Source organism: Pelophylax lessonae (assembly GCF_965119305.1).
Source record: "Pelophylax lessonae genome assembly, chromosome: 9".
NCBI classification, from domain to species: Eukaryota; Metazoa; Chordata; class Amphibia; order Anura; family Ranidae; genus Pelophylax; species Pelophylax lessonae.
The window spans coordinates 49,956,867-49,970,514 of record NC_138776.1 but is presented as its reverse complement, the minus strand read 5'-3'; the positions used below and the strand labels follow the sequence as shown (position 1 = coordinate 49,970,514).

The 13,648-nt window shown below is 35.9% G+C and overlaps 1 protein-coding gene across 46 annotated transcripts in view; it reads right to left on the bottom strand.

Moving 5' to 3' along the window:
* Window positions 1–13,648, bottom strand: part of TCF7L2 (transcription factor 7 like 2) — a 325,847-nt gene that overhangs the window by 64,885 nt on the left and 247,314 nt on the right. The gene's annotated exons all lie outside the window — the stretch shown is intronic.

Here is a 13,648-nt window from a genome sequence, read left to right as displayed (position 1 = left end):
TATTAATAGGAAATGTAATAATAATACTAATCCCCTGAAGAAGAGGGGGCTTGGAAGAGTCGAATACACAGAGGACTCCTCAATTTGGCAAAGAGGAACATGTGTGTGTAACTCTAAAACGACTGTATAAATATAAAAGTGTTGTCCTAACCTGGACTGGCCTATGAACTCGTCATAAAACGAGGTCTGCCACTGTGCCTTTAACATGCCAGATAATAAAAATATGTGAATTATTTTAAACCCTACAGCCACCAGCAAGAACTACAAGAACCTCTCCAATCAACTTAGCCTTTCAAGTGGCTTGGTGATAAAGTATAAGAGCAGCTGACTGGCACAGCTCTGGTAAGAGTGACAGGTGCCCACAGCATGCAAGGGGTTACATTATTTTGCAAGGTTGGGGAGGAGGGACATTTATTTACACAATTAGAAGATAGGACTGTGGATGGGGCTAGGATGTGTGCTACTTACCCAGCAGCCAAGACTGGCATGCCAGTTGCCAAGTTCTTGCAGTACAGATAATCCACAGGGTGGGAAAGTCTTTCTGTCACAGAGTACATCCATCCCAACTAAAATGGCATCACCCGTGTACCCGACAGCCTTCTTCCTCCCACTTCAGGTCAAGAAAAACTCTCAAACACTTCCACTGTTGACCCACAGTCTTCCGCCTGTGTCCAGACTTCGCAAAGCGCTCACGTTGACACTCGACAGAAAGGGTACTGGCCTTGCATGGTTAAAATCTTAAACAGTCCTGTACCACACTCCAGTGACTCTAACTAGCTACATCCACCAGACCCAGCCATGGCAAAACGGGTTTCAAAGTGTCACAGGCTGGTAATTCTTAAGGGAAAACTGTGCACCATCACTAGGCTCTTACACAGGTAGGAATTTTCGCCTGTAACTAAAACTGAGAAAAACAAAAGAGCAAACACTCGGTCCAGCAATGCACATCCAGCAGAATATTACCTGTGACTGGCATCAGGTAAAACCAATTTCTCAGGGTTTAAATAAGACAAGGGAACAAAAAAAAAAAAAAATCGAAGGATCACTGTCACTGTGTCAAGGAGTGACAAGATCTGTGTGGCCTGTTCGGCTTCTTTCCAACCCACCTCCACTCAGCGTTAAATATCAGTCTGGCTTTAAACAATACAAAGGAGACCTTTTGTTAAACTGGACTCCCAGTGGCCAAACAGCGTCTCTAAGCCCCCTATCCCACACACGAATACCTCTGAACTGCAAATGTTTGCTGAGTGAATGGGCAAGGAGCTTTGCTACAACTGCTCGAAGCTTTACCTATCGTGACACACTGCCTACACGTTAAGCCAAGGTCACCCACTGATGTAACCATCAACTGATGAGGTTTTAAAAGGGGAGAAGAGAAAAAAAAATCAGTTATAAGAAAATAACCAAAAAGCTTGGTGTTATTGTTTCTGATAGCTTATGGTTGGCCCATCCAGGATGAGCCCAGGGAAGAGCAGGACCTCTTTGAAAGCACCGCTGGCCAACTGGAGAATGCTGAATGACTTTGAGCAAGGCAAATGTTAGAGACGGTTAGCATTCCTTTCTCCTGGTGTGAAAAGCTTAGGGGACTGCATTAACTGCAAAACAAAATTATGAACTACATACTCCACACTCCACCTCCTCACGTCCTTCTGGCCTCCGAGTGTCAGCTAGAAATCTTTAAGGCCCTTAATACCAAAACAAAACCTAACGATTTCCCTTTACAAGGTGGCAACAAAAGTGATGAGGCTTCCGTCTGACAAGTAAAAAGCCCCCAACAACAGAGCAGCTAATTGCCTTCCCTCCCTCTATTCAGAGCAGCCACCACACTCCAGCGACTGCCTTTTATAACACGTGCAATTTCTAAAGTAAACGAAAAAAAGTACTGACTGGTGATGGACAGTTCCCAATCATTTGGTAACAATAAGCCAGAAACTGGGGGAAACCCATACAGGCAATCCCAACTGAGAATAGTTTGTGTGAGACATCCCCAGAGGACAACAACAGGAAAAAAAAAAGTGAATAAAAAAAAAATTGCACACAAAAACATCTTAATGTTTACAGGCTGCAAGCAGTTGCTTGCTGCAAGATTAGCTGACAGCAATGCATGCCGAAGCTGGGACCGATTCCCTTGGTTCAAGAAGAAAAAAAAAAAAGAATCAAAGAAACAACCATAGACTAGACAGGGATGACAATTAAAAGCAGCCTAAACATACCTGCAACAAAGGAACCATTTCTAAGCAAAACAAGGACCAAGGCAAAAGATAAAACAAAACATTCAGAAAATTATGACGCAACTGCCAATACAGTAAAAAAAAAAAAAAAGAAAAAAAAAAGACGGAGAAGAATGATGTTTCCGGAAAATAACAAAAGATAACAGATAGTCGTCTACACATAAAAAAAAAAAAAAAAAAAAAGTAAATAAATCTGCAGATCAGATTAAAAAAAAAAAAAAGAGAAACAAAAAAGAAATAAGTAATAAGTGTTCAAGTATGAGCTTAGAGGATGCAAACAAATAAATGACAAAGTTTTAAAAAGCAAAAGGATGAGTCGAGCTTACCATTTACAAGTATTATTTAGCTGCTTCAATCTGCCTGCTTTGTAGCATGCTGCCGATTAGAGCATTCCACAAACCGACATGATGAGGGACTCTACTAAAAAAAAAAAAAAAAAAAAAAAAAAAAAAGAAGGAGAGAATGGCTTCTCCTTCCACTGGAGGGCAGCACCCCTTCTCTAAACCATTCAGCAATAAGGCAGACCGGCCCGTAGAGCGAGCAGCTGATGCAGGCTTTCCTCAACAGATCCTCAGCTAAGATGCTCAAGTTCAGGCATTCAGAGAATTATCACGGTTGGTAGGGAAGAGTATAATTATTAAGATCACCTCAATTCAACGATGGTTCTCTAATAAAAGAGTCTTTTTTCCCTGTTATTCTTTGCTTCGACCCCAAACCCCCCCCTTCTTCCCCACCTTCCCAATCCCCAGTTCAATGATAAGAACAAAAGGCAATATTTTGCTTCTCGACTTGGCAAATATAATAGACAAATCCCTTTTTCTTTACAAACTTCCTAGGCTAATGAAGGGGAAACAGGGTTTTTGCCTTGCAGAACCAACAGCAAACAATTTAAAGAAAGGAGTAAAAAATAAAAATTCCAAGCGTTAAACATTTCCCACTTTTAAATGTGGTGAGCGGATCGTGAAGAAAAGCAAGAAAAATATAATAAAAAAAAGGCAAAAAAAAAAAAAAGAAAACTTGCAAAAAAAAAAAAAAAATCCGAAATAAAATATACTCCTACTTTAGGGCTTAGCAAACGCCCCGCAACGGCGACCTCTTTGGTGGGATCTCACCGGGACCGGGAGCCCTCGTCCCGAGCAGATTCTCTCCCCCGCTTTCCGAAAGGACAAAATAAAGAAAAGGACTCACAGAAACTTAAAGATTGTCTTCTGTAAAAGCGATGGGCATCCTTGCACAAACTAAACCGCCACTGCGCCATCAAGCAGAGGGGAAAAAAAAAAAAAAAGAAAAAAAAAAAAGAAATGACTATTGATCTTCAAATAGCGATAATTGAAAAGATCAAAAAGATTAAACAAAATCAAAAAAAAAAATGTGCTGACTTACCATGCTATGCTTTTTTGTTGCAACTTTGTAGAAATTTCGCTCAAAGAAGCAGCATCGGATATGTCAAATTTTTTCGCGGGCTGTGATCGTATTATTTCCGCAGCCCTGCCTTCCAATGCCTCAGAACTTTTCCCCCTTCCTCTTTTTTGTTTGTGGTACCTAGGTTTTTTTTGCGAAAGACTTTAAAAGCCTTCAGCTCAGCAAACCAGCACAAATTATCTTGCCACCTTGCGCAGCTCTGATGCTTTTGGCCGCTAACTTTCGAAGGGCCTTTACTACTGCATCAAAATTAGCATTGTCAAAGCAGTTAATGAATATTAATATTGTATTTGTCATTGGAGCTAGTCCGTTGCTGAACTTCGAGTCATCCATCAGGGACAAGATTAAGAACACAATTATTTCTGACTGACAGGGACCAAATCTGCTAGATTTTTTTTTTTTTTTAACAATTCGAGCGGGGGGGGGGGATACAATATCATCATCTTAAAGGTGTCTCCCAGGGGAGTGGGGAACAGATTAATATGCTTTTAATGAAGTAGAGATCGTTACGTGTGAAGTGCTATGGAATAAACTGGACCATTTTGTTATGGGTGCTTTAAAAAAAAAAAAAAAAAAAAATTTTCTAAAGAGTTTTGGCCATGCTGTGCTGTGTTTTTTTTTTTTTTTTTTTCTCGTGTTTTTATGTTTGTAAGTGTTTGTCTTTTTTTTTTATTATTACCAAAATCTCTCCATTTCTGAAAAACTACAGGAGTATACAAAAAAAAAATCCCATCTGTGTTAATTTTAATTCCTCCATCTTTTTTTCCCCTCACTGTAGATAAGAGGATACAGTAAATAATTCCCACGCAAATTTGACAAGAAACACCTTTATCAGCTCAAATTCTTTTCACTCTCATCTCCCAGTTCCCAAGTGGAGTTTATCAGACTTTCTTCTGGATGAAGTGCTACATTTAAAGAACTCTTTTTAAAAAAAAAAAAAAAAAAAAAAAAACATTATTTGGCTTTATTGTGACATCGCCTACTAACAAACCCATGACAAAACATGTCCATCCATGTGGGTGGAGGGAAGTACAATAAACGGAAGTATATCAGAAAAACAATTGTCAACGTAAGTTCATGATCTTGGATTGTTCTTTTTTTTTTTTCTTTAGTAAATAAACTGGGAGGTTGAAGAGCTTATCTGGCCACAATTTTCGTCAAAGCATAAAAGTAAAAAAAAAAATAAAAAAATCAACAGGGCGGAAAATGGAAAGGCAGCAAAAGGACTGGCAATGTCAACCTTTGTGCAGGGAACACTGCTCTTTTTCCATCCATGTTCTCTACTATTCCTATAGTCTTGCCAACTATAAAATATTCTATATGTTAACCTCAAATTTTTATTAACATATATCCATCCTAATGTCAGAAAATAAGTATCGCATAAGCAAAATAACAGATGTTTTACTTAATCTTCCCAGTGAATCGCCTCTGTAAGGCTTTATGTGGCTAATCTGCGGCTCCCACTGTCCACGCCAATAGCCTCTAATACCATTAAGAACCCTTAGATGAACATTCTAAATTAGAGGTTTGTTACGAAAGGGTGTGAATTTGACCCCTAGTGAAAAAAAAAAAAAAAAAAGGCAAAGAAAAATAATAAAATAAAACACAAAAACCCACCCTCCTTTACTCCGCAAGTACAGATGGTTTTAAGGCGGTAGGGGCAAAAACACAAATAGAATTAAAAGCTTTACCATTATCTCTCCTTCTCAGCCCTTTCTATTGCTACAATTCCCATTTTATACATTGGCAACAAGAATTAAAAAGAGACAATTGGAATAGTTATTCTGAGAATTGTTTTTCTCATGCACCGTAAATCGCAGTCTAGCATTGCCACTTTTTTTTTCTTTTCGAGGGGAACTTTCGCTAATGTTTAAATACTATATTTGTTTAGATTTTTCAAACAATTTAATCTCCTAACTCTGTTTACCACGCTGGATAAGAATTAAAATGTTCATTGCAAGATTCGGAGGAACACCTTCAATAACATAAACATATATTCAGATCAAGTTACCATTGGAATACAATGAAACTAATAGAATGAAAGAGAAAAGCAGCACTGATTACTACTTTTTAGACAAATATGAAGATCCAACATATGAAGAAACTTGATTTTCTTTTTAAACGGCAAGTTGTTATATTTTATTAAAATAAAAAAATGATTTGGACATACAGTTGTTATATTTTATTAAAATAAAAAAATGATGTGGACATACAGTTGTTATATTTTATTAAAATAAAAAATGATGTGGACATACAGTTGTTATATTTTATTAAAATAAAAAATGATGTGGACATACAGTTAAAAAATTAAAATAATCTCAAAAGATGAAAAATGATGTGGACATACAGTTATATTTTATTAAAATAAAAAATGATGTGGTCGTACAGTTGTTATATTTTATTAAAATAAAAAATGATGTGGACATACAGTTGTTATATTTTATTAAAATAAAAAATGATGTGGACATACAGTTAAAAAATTAAAATAATCTCAAAAGATGAAAAATGATGTGGACATACAGTTGTTATATTTTATTAAAATAAAAAATGATGTGGACATACAGTTATTATATTTTATTAAAATAATTAAAATTAAAATAAAAAATTGATCTGGACATACGGTTAAAAAATTAAAATAATCTCAAAAGATGAATGTCGTTTAAAAAAAAATAAATAAAAAATAGAGTGGCAATGAATTACAAAATAAAAAACTTAGGTTTTCAAATTGTAATATACAGGTAAATAAATGTACATAAATTATATATACATATAAATAAAATAGAGAGAGAGAGAGAGCTTTTTATGTATATTTATTTACCAGTATATTATTATTTAAAAACAACAATTTCCAAAGTAAGCACAGTACCTTTCTATTTTTCAGATTAAAATTATATAAAATAAAATAAAAAAAAATCTACATGTATGTTTGGCTGTAATTTTATATTGCTAAGCTCTTTACAGTTACTTTACATGCAAAGGTTAAAAAATTCTAACGTCTGCAATCTGATTTAGAAAAGTACAATAACAGTTATTAAGGACGCATCACACTCATGAGTTTTAAATAGTCTGCTTTTTCTCCTCCTCAATATCTCTGCTTCCCCAGCACGAACGCATCAGCACTACTTTCAAATTAACTCTCCGACTTTGAAACTTATTGATCTGCTATTAAGACACTAGTGAACTTGATGAAATGAGTGCTGTAGGTGCAGTCAAGACTTCAAAGTCTCACACAGCCACATAATACGAGCTCCTTTGATCCTAACTCCGATCTGCAGAGGGTTTAAAGCCCAATTCTCCCTAAGCTGCCCTTCATACTCGTCGTGTCTGATCTGATGTCTTACCAGTCATAGGCTTGATAATGTTAATAAAGCAAATTTTTAGCAAATGAATTTTACAATGGAAACAAATTAATTATATAAAATGTCTGCTCTTTTTTTTTTTTGTAATTTATTTCTCGAATAGATGGGGGTGTGGGTGAAATTCTTAATTGTACCAATTACAGGTTTCAAAACAAATTATATAACCAGTATGCTTTGAAAAAAAAAAAAAAAAAAAAGACACCTTTTTTTTCTACTCTTTTTTTTTTTTTGTCAATCATGTCTTTGCTAAATGCAAGCTTTAAAAAAAAATAAAATTAACATTTTCTTTTCACTCCTCACTGAGGGGGAGAATGGCACCTGACACTGTAAGATTTCAATAGCATTTTGAAGCACGTTGATTGTATAAATATTTGATAGCATTTTAAGCGAACCATAAAAGCAAACTGTTAATGTGTTTACAACACATAAAGACAAGTGTAGAGCGAGGACATTAAAAAAAAAAAAGGAACATTTTGCAGCTATGAAAAAGATGCATTGGATCTAATCTATGATTTCAGCGATCACATCCACTCGTAAGAGCTCAGAGAAAGCTGTGCCAAATCAAACACAACCCTGGATATATTTACAGGTGCAAAATAAAGAATTTAACTAAATCAATTTGTGTTCGGTTGCAGAGCTAAAATGCGTCAGTCAACCTGTTTTGATGAATATAAACTAGAAAAACAGTTTAGCATTGTCAGCTGCTGTAGAGTAAAGAAAAAATATTTAAAATGTATAAGATAAAAGTAAAATTAAAATGTAATATTATATTAATTGTTACGTATATAATAATAATATTATTATTATTATTATTAATAATAATAATAATTATTATTATTAATAATAATAATAATAATAATGCAAAAATTATGTTATTTCCATTATATTTATTTCCGTCTTCCTGTAAAAATATGCAAATTCACCATGTGTTTCATAATTTAAAAAAGGGAGGAGGATGACAAAGAAAAGATGTCCCTACTGTGAGGGCTCCTATCATTTTCATGTAAAGCACACTATTAAATATTATTTATTGTTCGCTTTCAGTTATCGTGATAAAGCAATTTAACATTTTTTTTGTATATTTATTAAAAATGTATATTGTGTTTCTGGGTTAAATCCTTTTATTTTTTGGAAAAAAAAATGTACCTTTTTGATAACTCAATTGTTGTAAATTCCCAAGCCCACTTTAATACATTTTTTTTTTCCTAACTATTATCTTTTGTGTTTAATGTTGATACTTAACCTACTTGCAATTCCAAAGAAGTCAACACTCAATTGTGACAATGTTCAAAAGCATTTCTTATGCCACAAGCGCAGTGAAAAACTTTCCCCAATTAGTGCAGGAAAAAAAGAAGGGAAAAGGCATCGAGCTGGTTCTCAAAGACCCAGGCCTTGCGGCAAAGCTGTCACGTACAGAAGATTGATCAACAGGGCTGCAATTTTAGATGGCATGTTGTCATGAAAATGCAGCCACGGGGAGTCACCTGCCTCACTCATCACAGACAGCTCGAGAATAAGGAGGAAGCAAACTGGGTAACCAGCTTTGCCTGTCCCTTCTGCAAGCACATTTGGTAGGGGTACCAATGTTTCCAGTGAAACATGTCAAGACTCCAGCAAGCATTATCCAGACTGCCTCCTACATTACAGCGGTTTGAAGCTCGGAAACTCCCTCCCCTTGCTTTTTTAAACACGTTACGGCTGTTAAAAAAAAAAATACTTTTAGAGATCAAGAAAGGGATAAAAAAAAATGTCTATTGGATCTTTGGATCAACAAAGAATGCCCACCATTTTTCCGCATTCAGCTGAGATATATGGGAGTTTAAGACGAGATCACCTAAAGTGCACTGTGTGAACTGCCCGTGGATCTGCGATTTATATCAAGTTTCCTGCACTGGATACACTCAACAATGCTAATTCGTTAAGTAATTTCACACGAATTAGGATTAGCGTTTGGGTTCATGACAAATCCTGAAATGTACGCTTTTTGCAAAGCAATATAATAAACGCCCACAGCTAGGTAGCATAAAAATATTCCCTTGGTGGTACATTAAATTCTTAATAACACTTAGAGCACCTATCGTCCAATTTCAACGGAATAAAAATTGATTGCGTTACATTCCTTTCCAAGAATACGTAATCATGGGCACTCTACAGATTCAAATCAAATGGTAAATTGGAAGAGATTGCAAACGGTATGAAGGACTCCATCTTTAATCTACTGAATAGCATGCTAAAAGATTCAACAATAACCAAAACACGAACATGTTTGAACCCTACAGAACGCCCCCCCCCCCCCCTTCCTCCCACCTTATAGTTGGACCCTATCCATACGTACAAGGGCAAAAGAAGTCAAACAAAAGTTAAAGAACTTTTTACATTCATAAATCCGAAGATGGTTTTTCCATGCAAATCACGTAGTGTAACCTTTTATCGGCTCAGCCTTCCGGACTCATCACTCGATAAAATTCTTAGCTCGCGGCAACAGCTTAACCGAGGGACGTGGACCAATGGCGGACAAAAAAAAAAACGTCATTGTGTTTGCATTTCAAATGGCGAGAATGGTTTAAAAAAAAAAAAAAAAAAGAGGCGCTAACTGATCAGTGCCCATGAAATTAATTGGATATTCTGAGGATAGTGTCTGCCTGATGATCCTTAGAGGCCACGCGCTAGTCAAGACCGCATTTGGAGCGGTGGCTTCAAAGACCGACCGCTTGGGGGTAGTGGACATATTAAGGCTTTAGCGTTTCTCCCTGAAGGCCCAAAAATAATCAGAAGCGCTGAACCAAACACAGCTAATCTATCCCATAATTATACTGGCTGCAAATCCAATAAACTTCCCAATATTAGTACAGAATTAAGCTACAAATGTATAGACTCATTTTTTGAAAGTTTTTCTTTTCCGCCTTCTCTTGTTGGAAAGGAGATTATCTTGAGATTTTGAAGCCTTTATTTATTTATTTTTTTTCCACTCTCTGCTAAAGATATTACTATTAGCATTTTTTTATTCACTTTAAAAGGCTCTGCTGAAAAACCCACTTGGGCTCCTCTTTAGACTTGCTAAGGGATTTGATGACCTAAGCCAAGGCATTTGAAACAACCCACACCGATATTAGTATATCTTTGCTTGAAATACCCCGTAATCTAACCTTTTCAAGGTTCTATCCCTTTCAAGCTCAAAAGAGCATAAGAAATTTGCATTGTTGGTGGGCATTGGGAGACCTAGTGAAGGATTTGGCTCAGTCCAGAACGAATGCCCTCTGGACAGACAGATGCTTGCGCCACCACATAAGCTCTGAAGACCAAAGTTGGAGGGGGAAGAGAAGACGAGATTAAGATCCTTCCCCAAATGTTCCGTCTTTCTATCGACCGCCCGGCCTAGCATGAGGTGTCAATTTTGACTCCAAAGAGAGCGCACGAATTCGCAGTGGTCCCATTATACAGTCTCTTCGCTCATTGTAGATTCTGTCAACGAAGTCAATCTTATTAACTTCCGCACTGGTTCACACATGACATTTCCCTCAATTTTCTTGCTGACTTCAAAAACATCAATTAGCAGCTTGAAAATAGGAAGGAACGAATGACAGAACCCGATAACGTCAACCATTTGAAGCCAAGGGTAAATCTATTCTCCGGTTGTGAATGTGTTCATTACAATTGCATTTTCAAAGCAGGCCTCCAAATAGCAAAGAAAATTAAATTTATCATCTAGAAATGCCTAGAAATTGTTTTTTATAATCCTGTGTCTATCTCTCTATCCCAGAGTGTAATACAAAGTATCACAATTCACGTCCACGATAACACGCCGCAAGTTTAATACAAGTTTCTAATATTCTCCAACTGCAATTTAGAGCGGACAGTCACAATGTTTTTCTTTTTTTCTTTTTTTTTTTTTTCCGCCTACGAAAATGTCACTGATGTTGGTTTGCAAAGTTTTAAAACATTTGCTTTGTGACAGTCCGTGGTGGTAAAACATTAGAAAATTCTAATGGAAATTGGATTCATTTTAGGAATACAATTTAGTGGAAAAGCCGTTGCACAAACATTGAAATATTGGGATTGCTTATTTTGGATAAACGTTGAACATAAAGCAGTGCCTATAATTTCTCAGTGGCTTTAAGAACATTGTATGGAGCCAATGAAAGATTAAGTAACAGTTGCTGGACTAAACAATAAGGGACATTTCAATTCTGATACAATGTAACAAAAAAATATAACTGTGCTTGTGATTTTCTAAGCTTTTGGGCCTTTTTTTTTTAAGTTCTTTCTATATTTTTCTTGTAATTTCCTCACTTTATTATAACCAAAGACGAAAATGTCTACACAACAGATGACAGGTATATCAGCTGTCGAAGCCGTGCCGGCACTGGATGATTAGTAAAAAGACAGCCAAGAATAGACAAGATAAATGACCAAATAATAATATGCTTTACATGTTACATTGTTGCAAAACAAACAAGCCACATACACAAAAAAAAATACATTTTGATGCATAAATTTACATGTCAACTAAAGAAAAAGGAATGATCTAAAAATGTAACTGCCCCTTTTTTTAATCCTATAACTCTTGTCTCTCCTATATCTTAATTAAGATGCACATTGTACCAGCTGATAACTAGTGCTAAATCAATGTTGTAAAAAAAATAAAAAATAATAAATAAATAAATAAATAATAATTATGTTGCTGTTATTTAAAGCTTTACAATAAAATTCTAAAAAAATATATGATGTGATGGCATTACAGTGGACATAGCAAAGCGGCTTTTGGAAGCGGTAACTGACGTATGCAATAAAACATTGAAACCCTCGGATCTTCTGCAGTGCGTGTAAGTGTGGGAGCGATAAAACAGAAGAGAAAAAAAAAAAAAGATGATGGATATATTTAGTTAGGAATAACATTCTACCCTCAGGTGAGAAGGGAGAAAAAACCAAGGAACAAAAAAGCTAGCCTGCTTATTCTGGCAGGAGGCTTTTTGTATTTTTAGCAGGAGCCGCAATGTTATTACACCCATCTGCTAGAATTTAAAATAAAAATATCCACAAGCCTTTCCCAAAGGCATTTTTTTGGTTTTGAACTGTTTTTTTTTTTTTTCACTTTATGCTTCCCTTATGCCTTGTTTTTTTTGTTTGTTTTTTTATTTATTTTTTTATTTTTTTGAACGTCAGACAGTTTTCTCAAAGAACACAGATGTGTAAGTGCAATTACTACTCCTATATTATTATGTAATCGTTTATTCCTTAACTGGCCACAAAACAAGGAGACTGTAAACGCTTTGTGTGCCGTACAAAAAAAAAAAAAAAAACTCGGCGTATACGGAGATTTATATACGCTTAGAAAAAAGCGCGCTGTGACGGGATGTGAAAAAAGAATTTGCAATAGGATATTGTATAGAGTTTCTATAGAGAGTTCTTATCTGTGTTATTAACGGTTCAGTCGCTCCCCTTTCGGGGGTTTTTCAATGAAGCTTTTGGTGAAACCCCCAACAGTCGAGCAGCAAAGGCAACAACAACAAAAAAAAATTAAAAAAAACGATTCAGTACTCCGACGGAGCAGGAAAGCATGGGGCATGACAAGCCTGGTGACGGGGCTGAGAAAAGTCACTTGGCCTGGTCGCACTTAGCCGGCAGGAGACCTCTGGTGGAGTGTATCTACCAGGCAGATGCATGGCGTCCTTGAATCAGAGGCAGCAAGCTGCACTATTAGATCTGAATGTGGGACGAGTGATCTATTATTTACAAAGGGAAAAGCCATCATTGTCTAAATGGCTCTGCAAACACGGGCTGTATCAATGCGCATATTCCAGGAGAGGCGGGGGGGTGGGTGAGTGGGGTGTCGTAACGGCGATAAATTGCAGAGTAAACACCGGGGGTGGCGTTTCACGTTATTAGGTCAATTATTGGGACCATATATTATTATTTATTTAGTTTTTTATCTCAAAAGCATTGCGTAATTCAAGAAGTGTTGACCGTTCCCTTCACAGGTAACATCAATTTAAGCGTGCAATTAATAACTTACGTAAGGCGTGTCTAACATTTGTGTAGATGGCAGATCTGATTACGGTTATTTATTGCTATGATACAGAGATAAATGGATGATGAATTTTTAAGGATTCAGTCTTAGAACAGGTCCACTTAAAAAAAAATAAAAAAATTCTGTGATTCATGCATAGGAATCCTGATTTTGTATTTTATACTTCCTCCCAAAAAGGAAGCCCTGGCTGCGAGAAACCGGGGTTTTTTTTTTTTTTTTTTATCATAGAGGTGCTATAGGATGAGCAAATTAGATTTAATGTACAAGATATTCGGATGTAGAACCTAGGAGATGAAAGGTGAGTTGAGTTTTAATATGCCTTGCCTTGGAATTCCAAGAGTTACGTGGGATTTCCAACCCTCTTTTTTTTGTTTCCTCCTAAATCAAAGACTTTCCAGTCTTTATCATGTGAGATATAAATATATATATACGGTATATATATTCATATATATATATACTGTGTATATATAGATATAATCTGGAATGGCTCAGTTGCTTTGAATTACTCACTATGTGAGATATAAATATATATATACGGTATATATATTCATATATATATACTGTATATATAGATATAATCTGGAATGCCTCAGTTGCTTTGAATTACT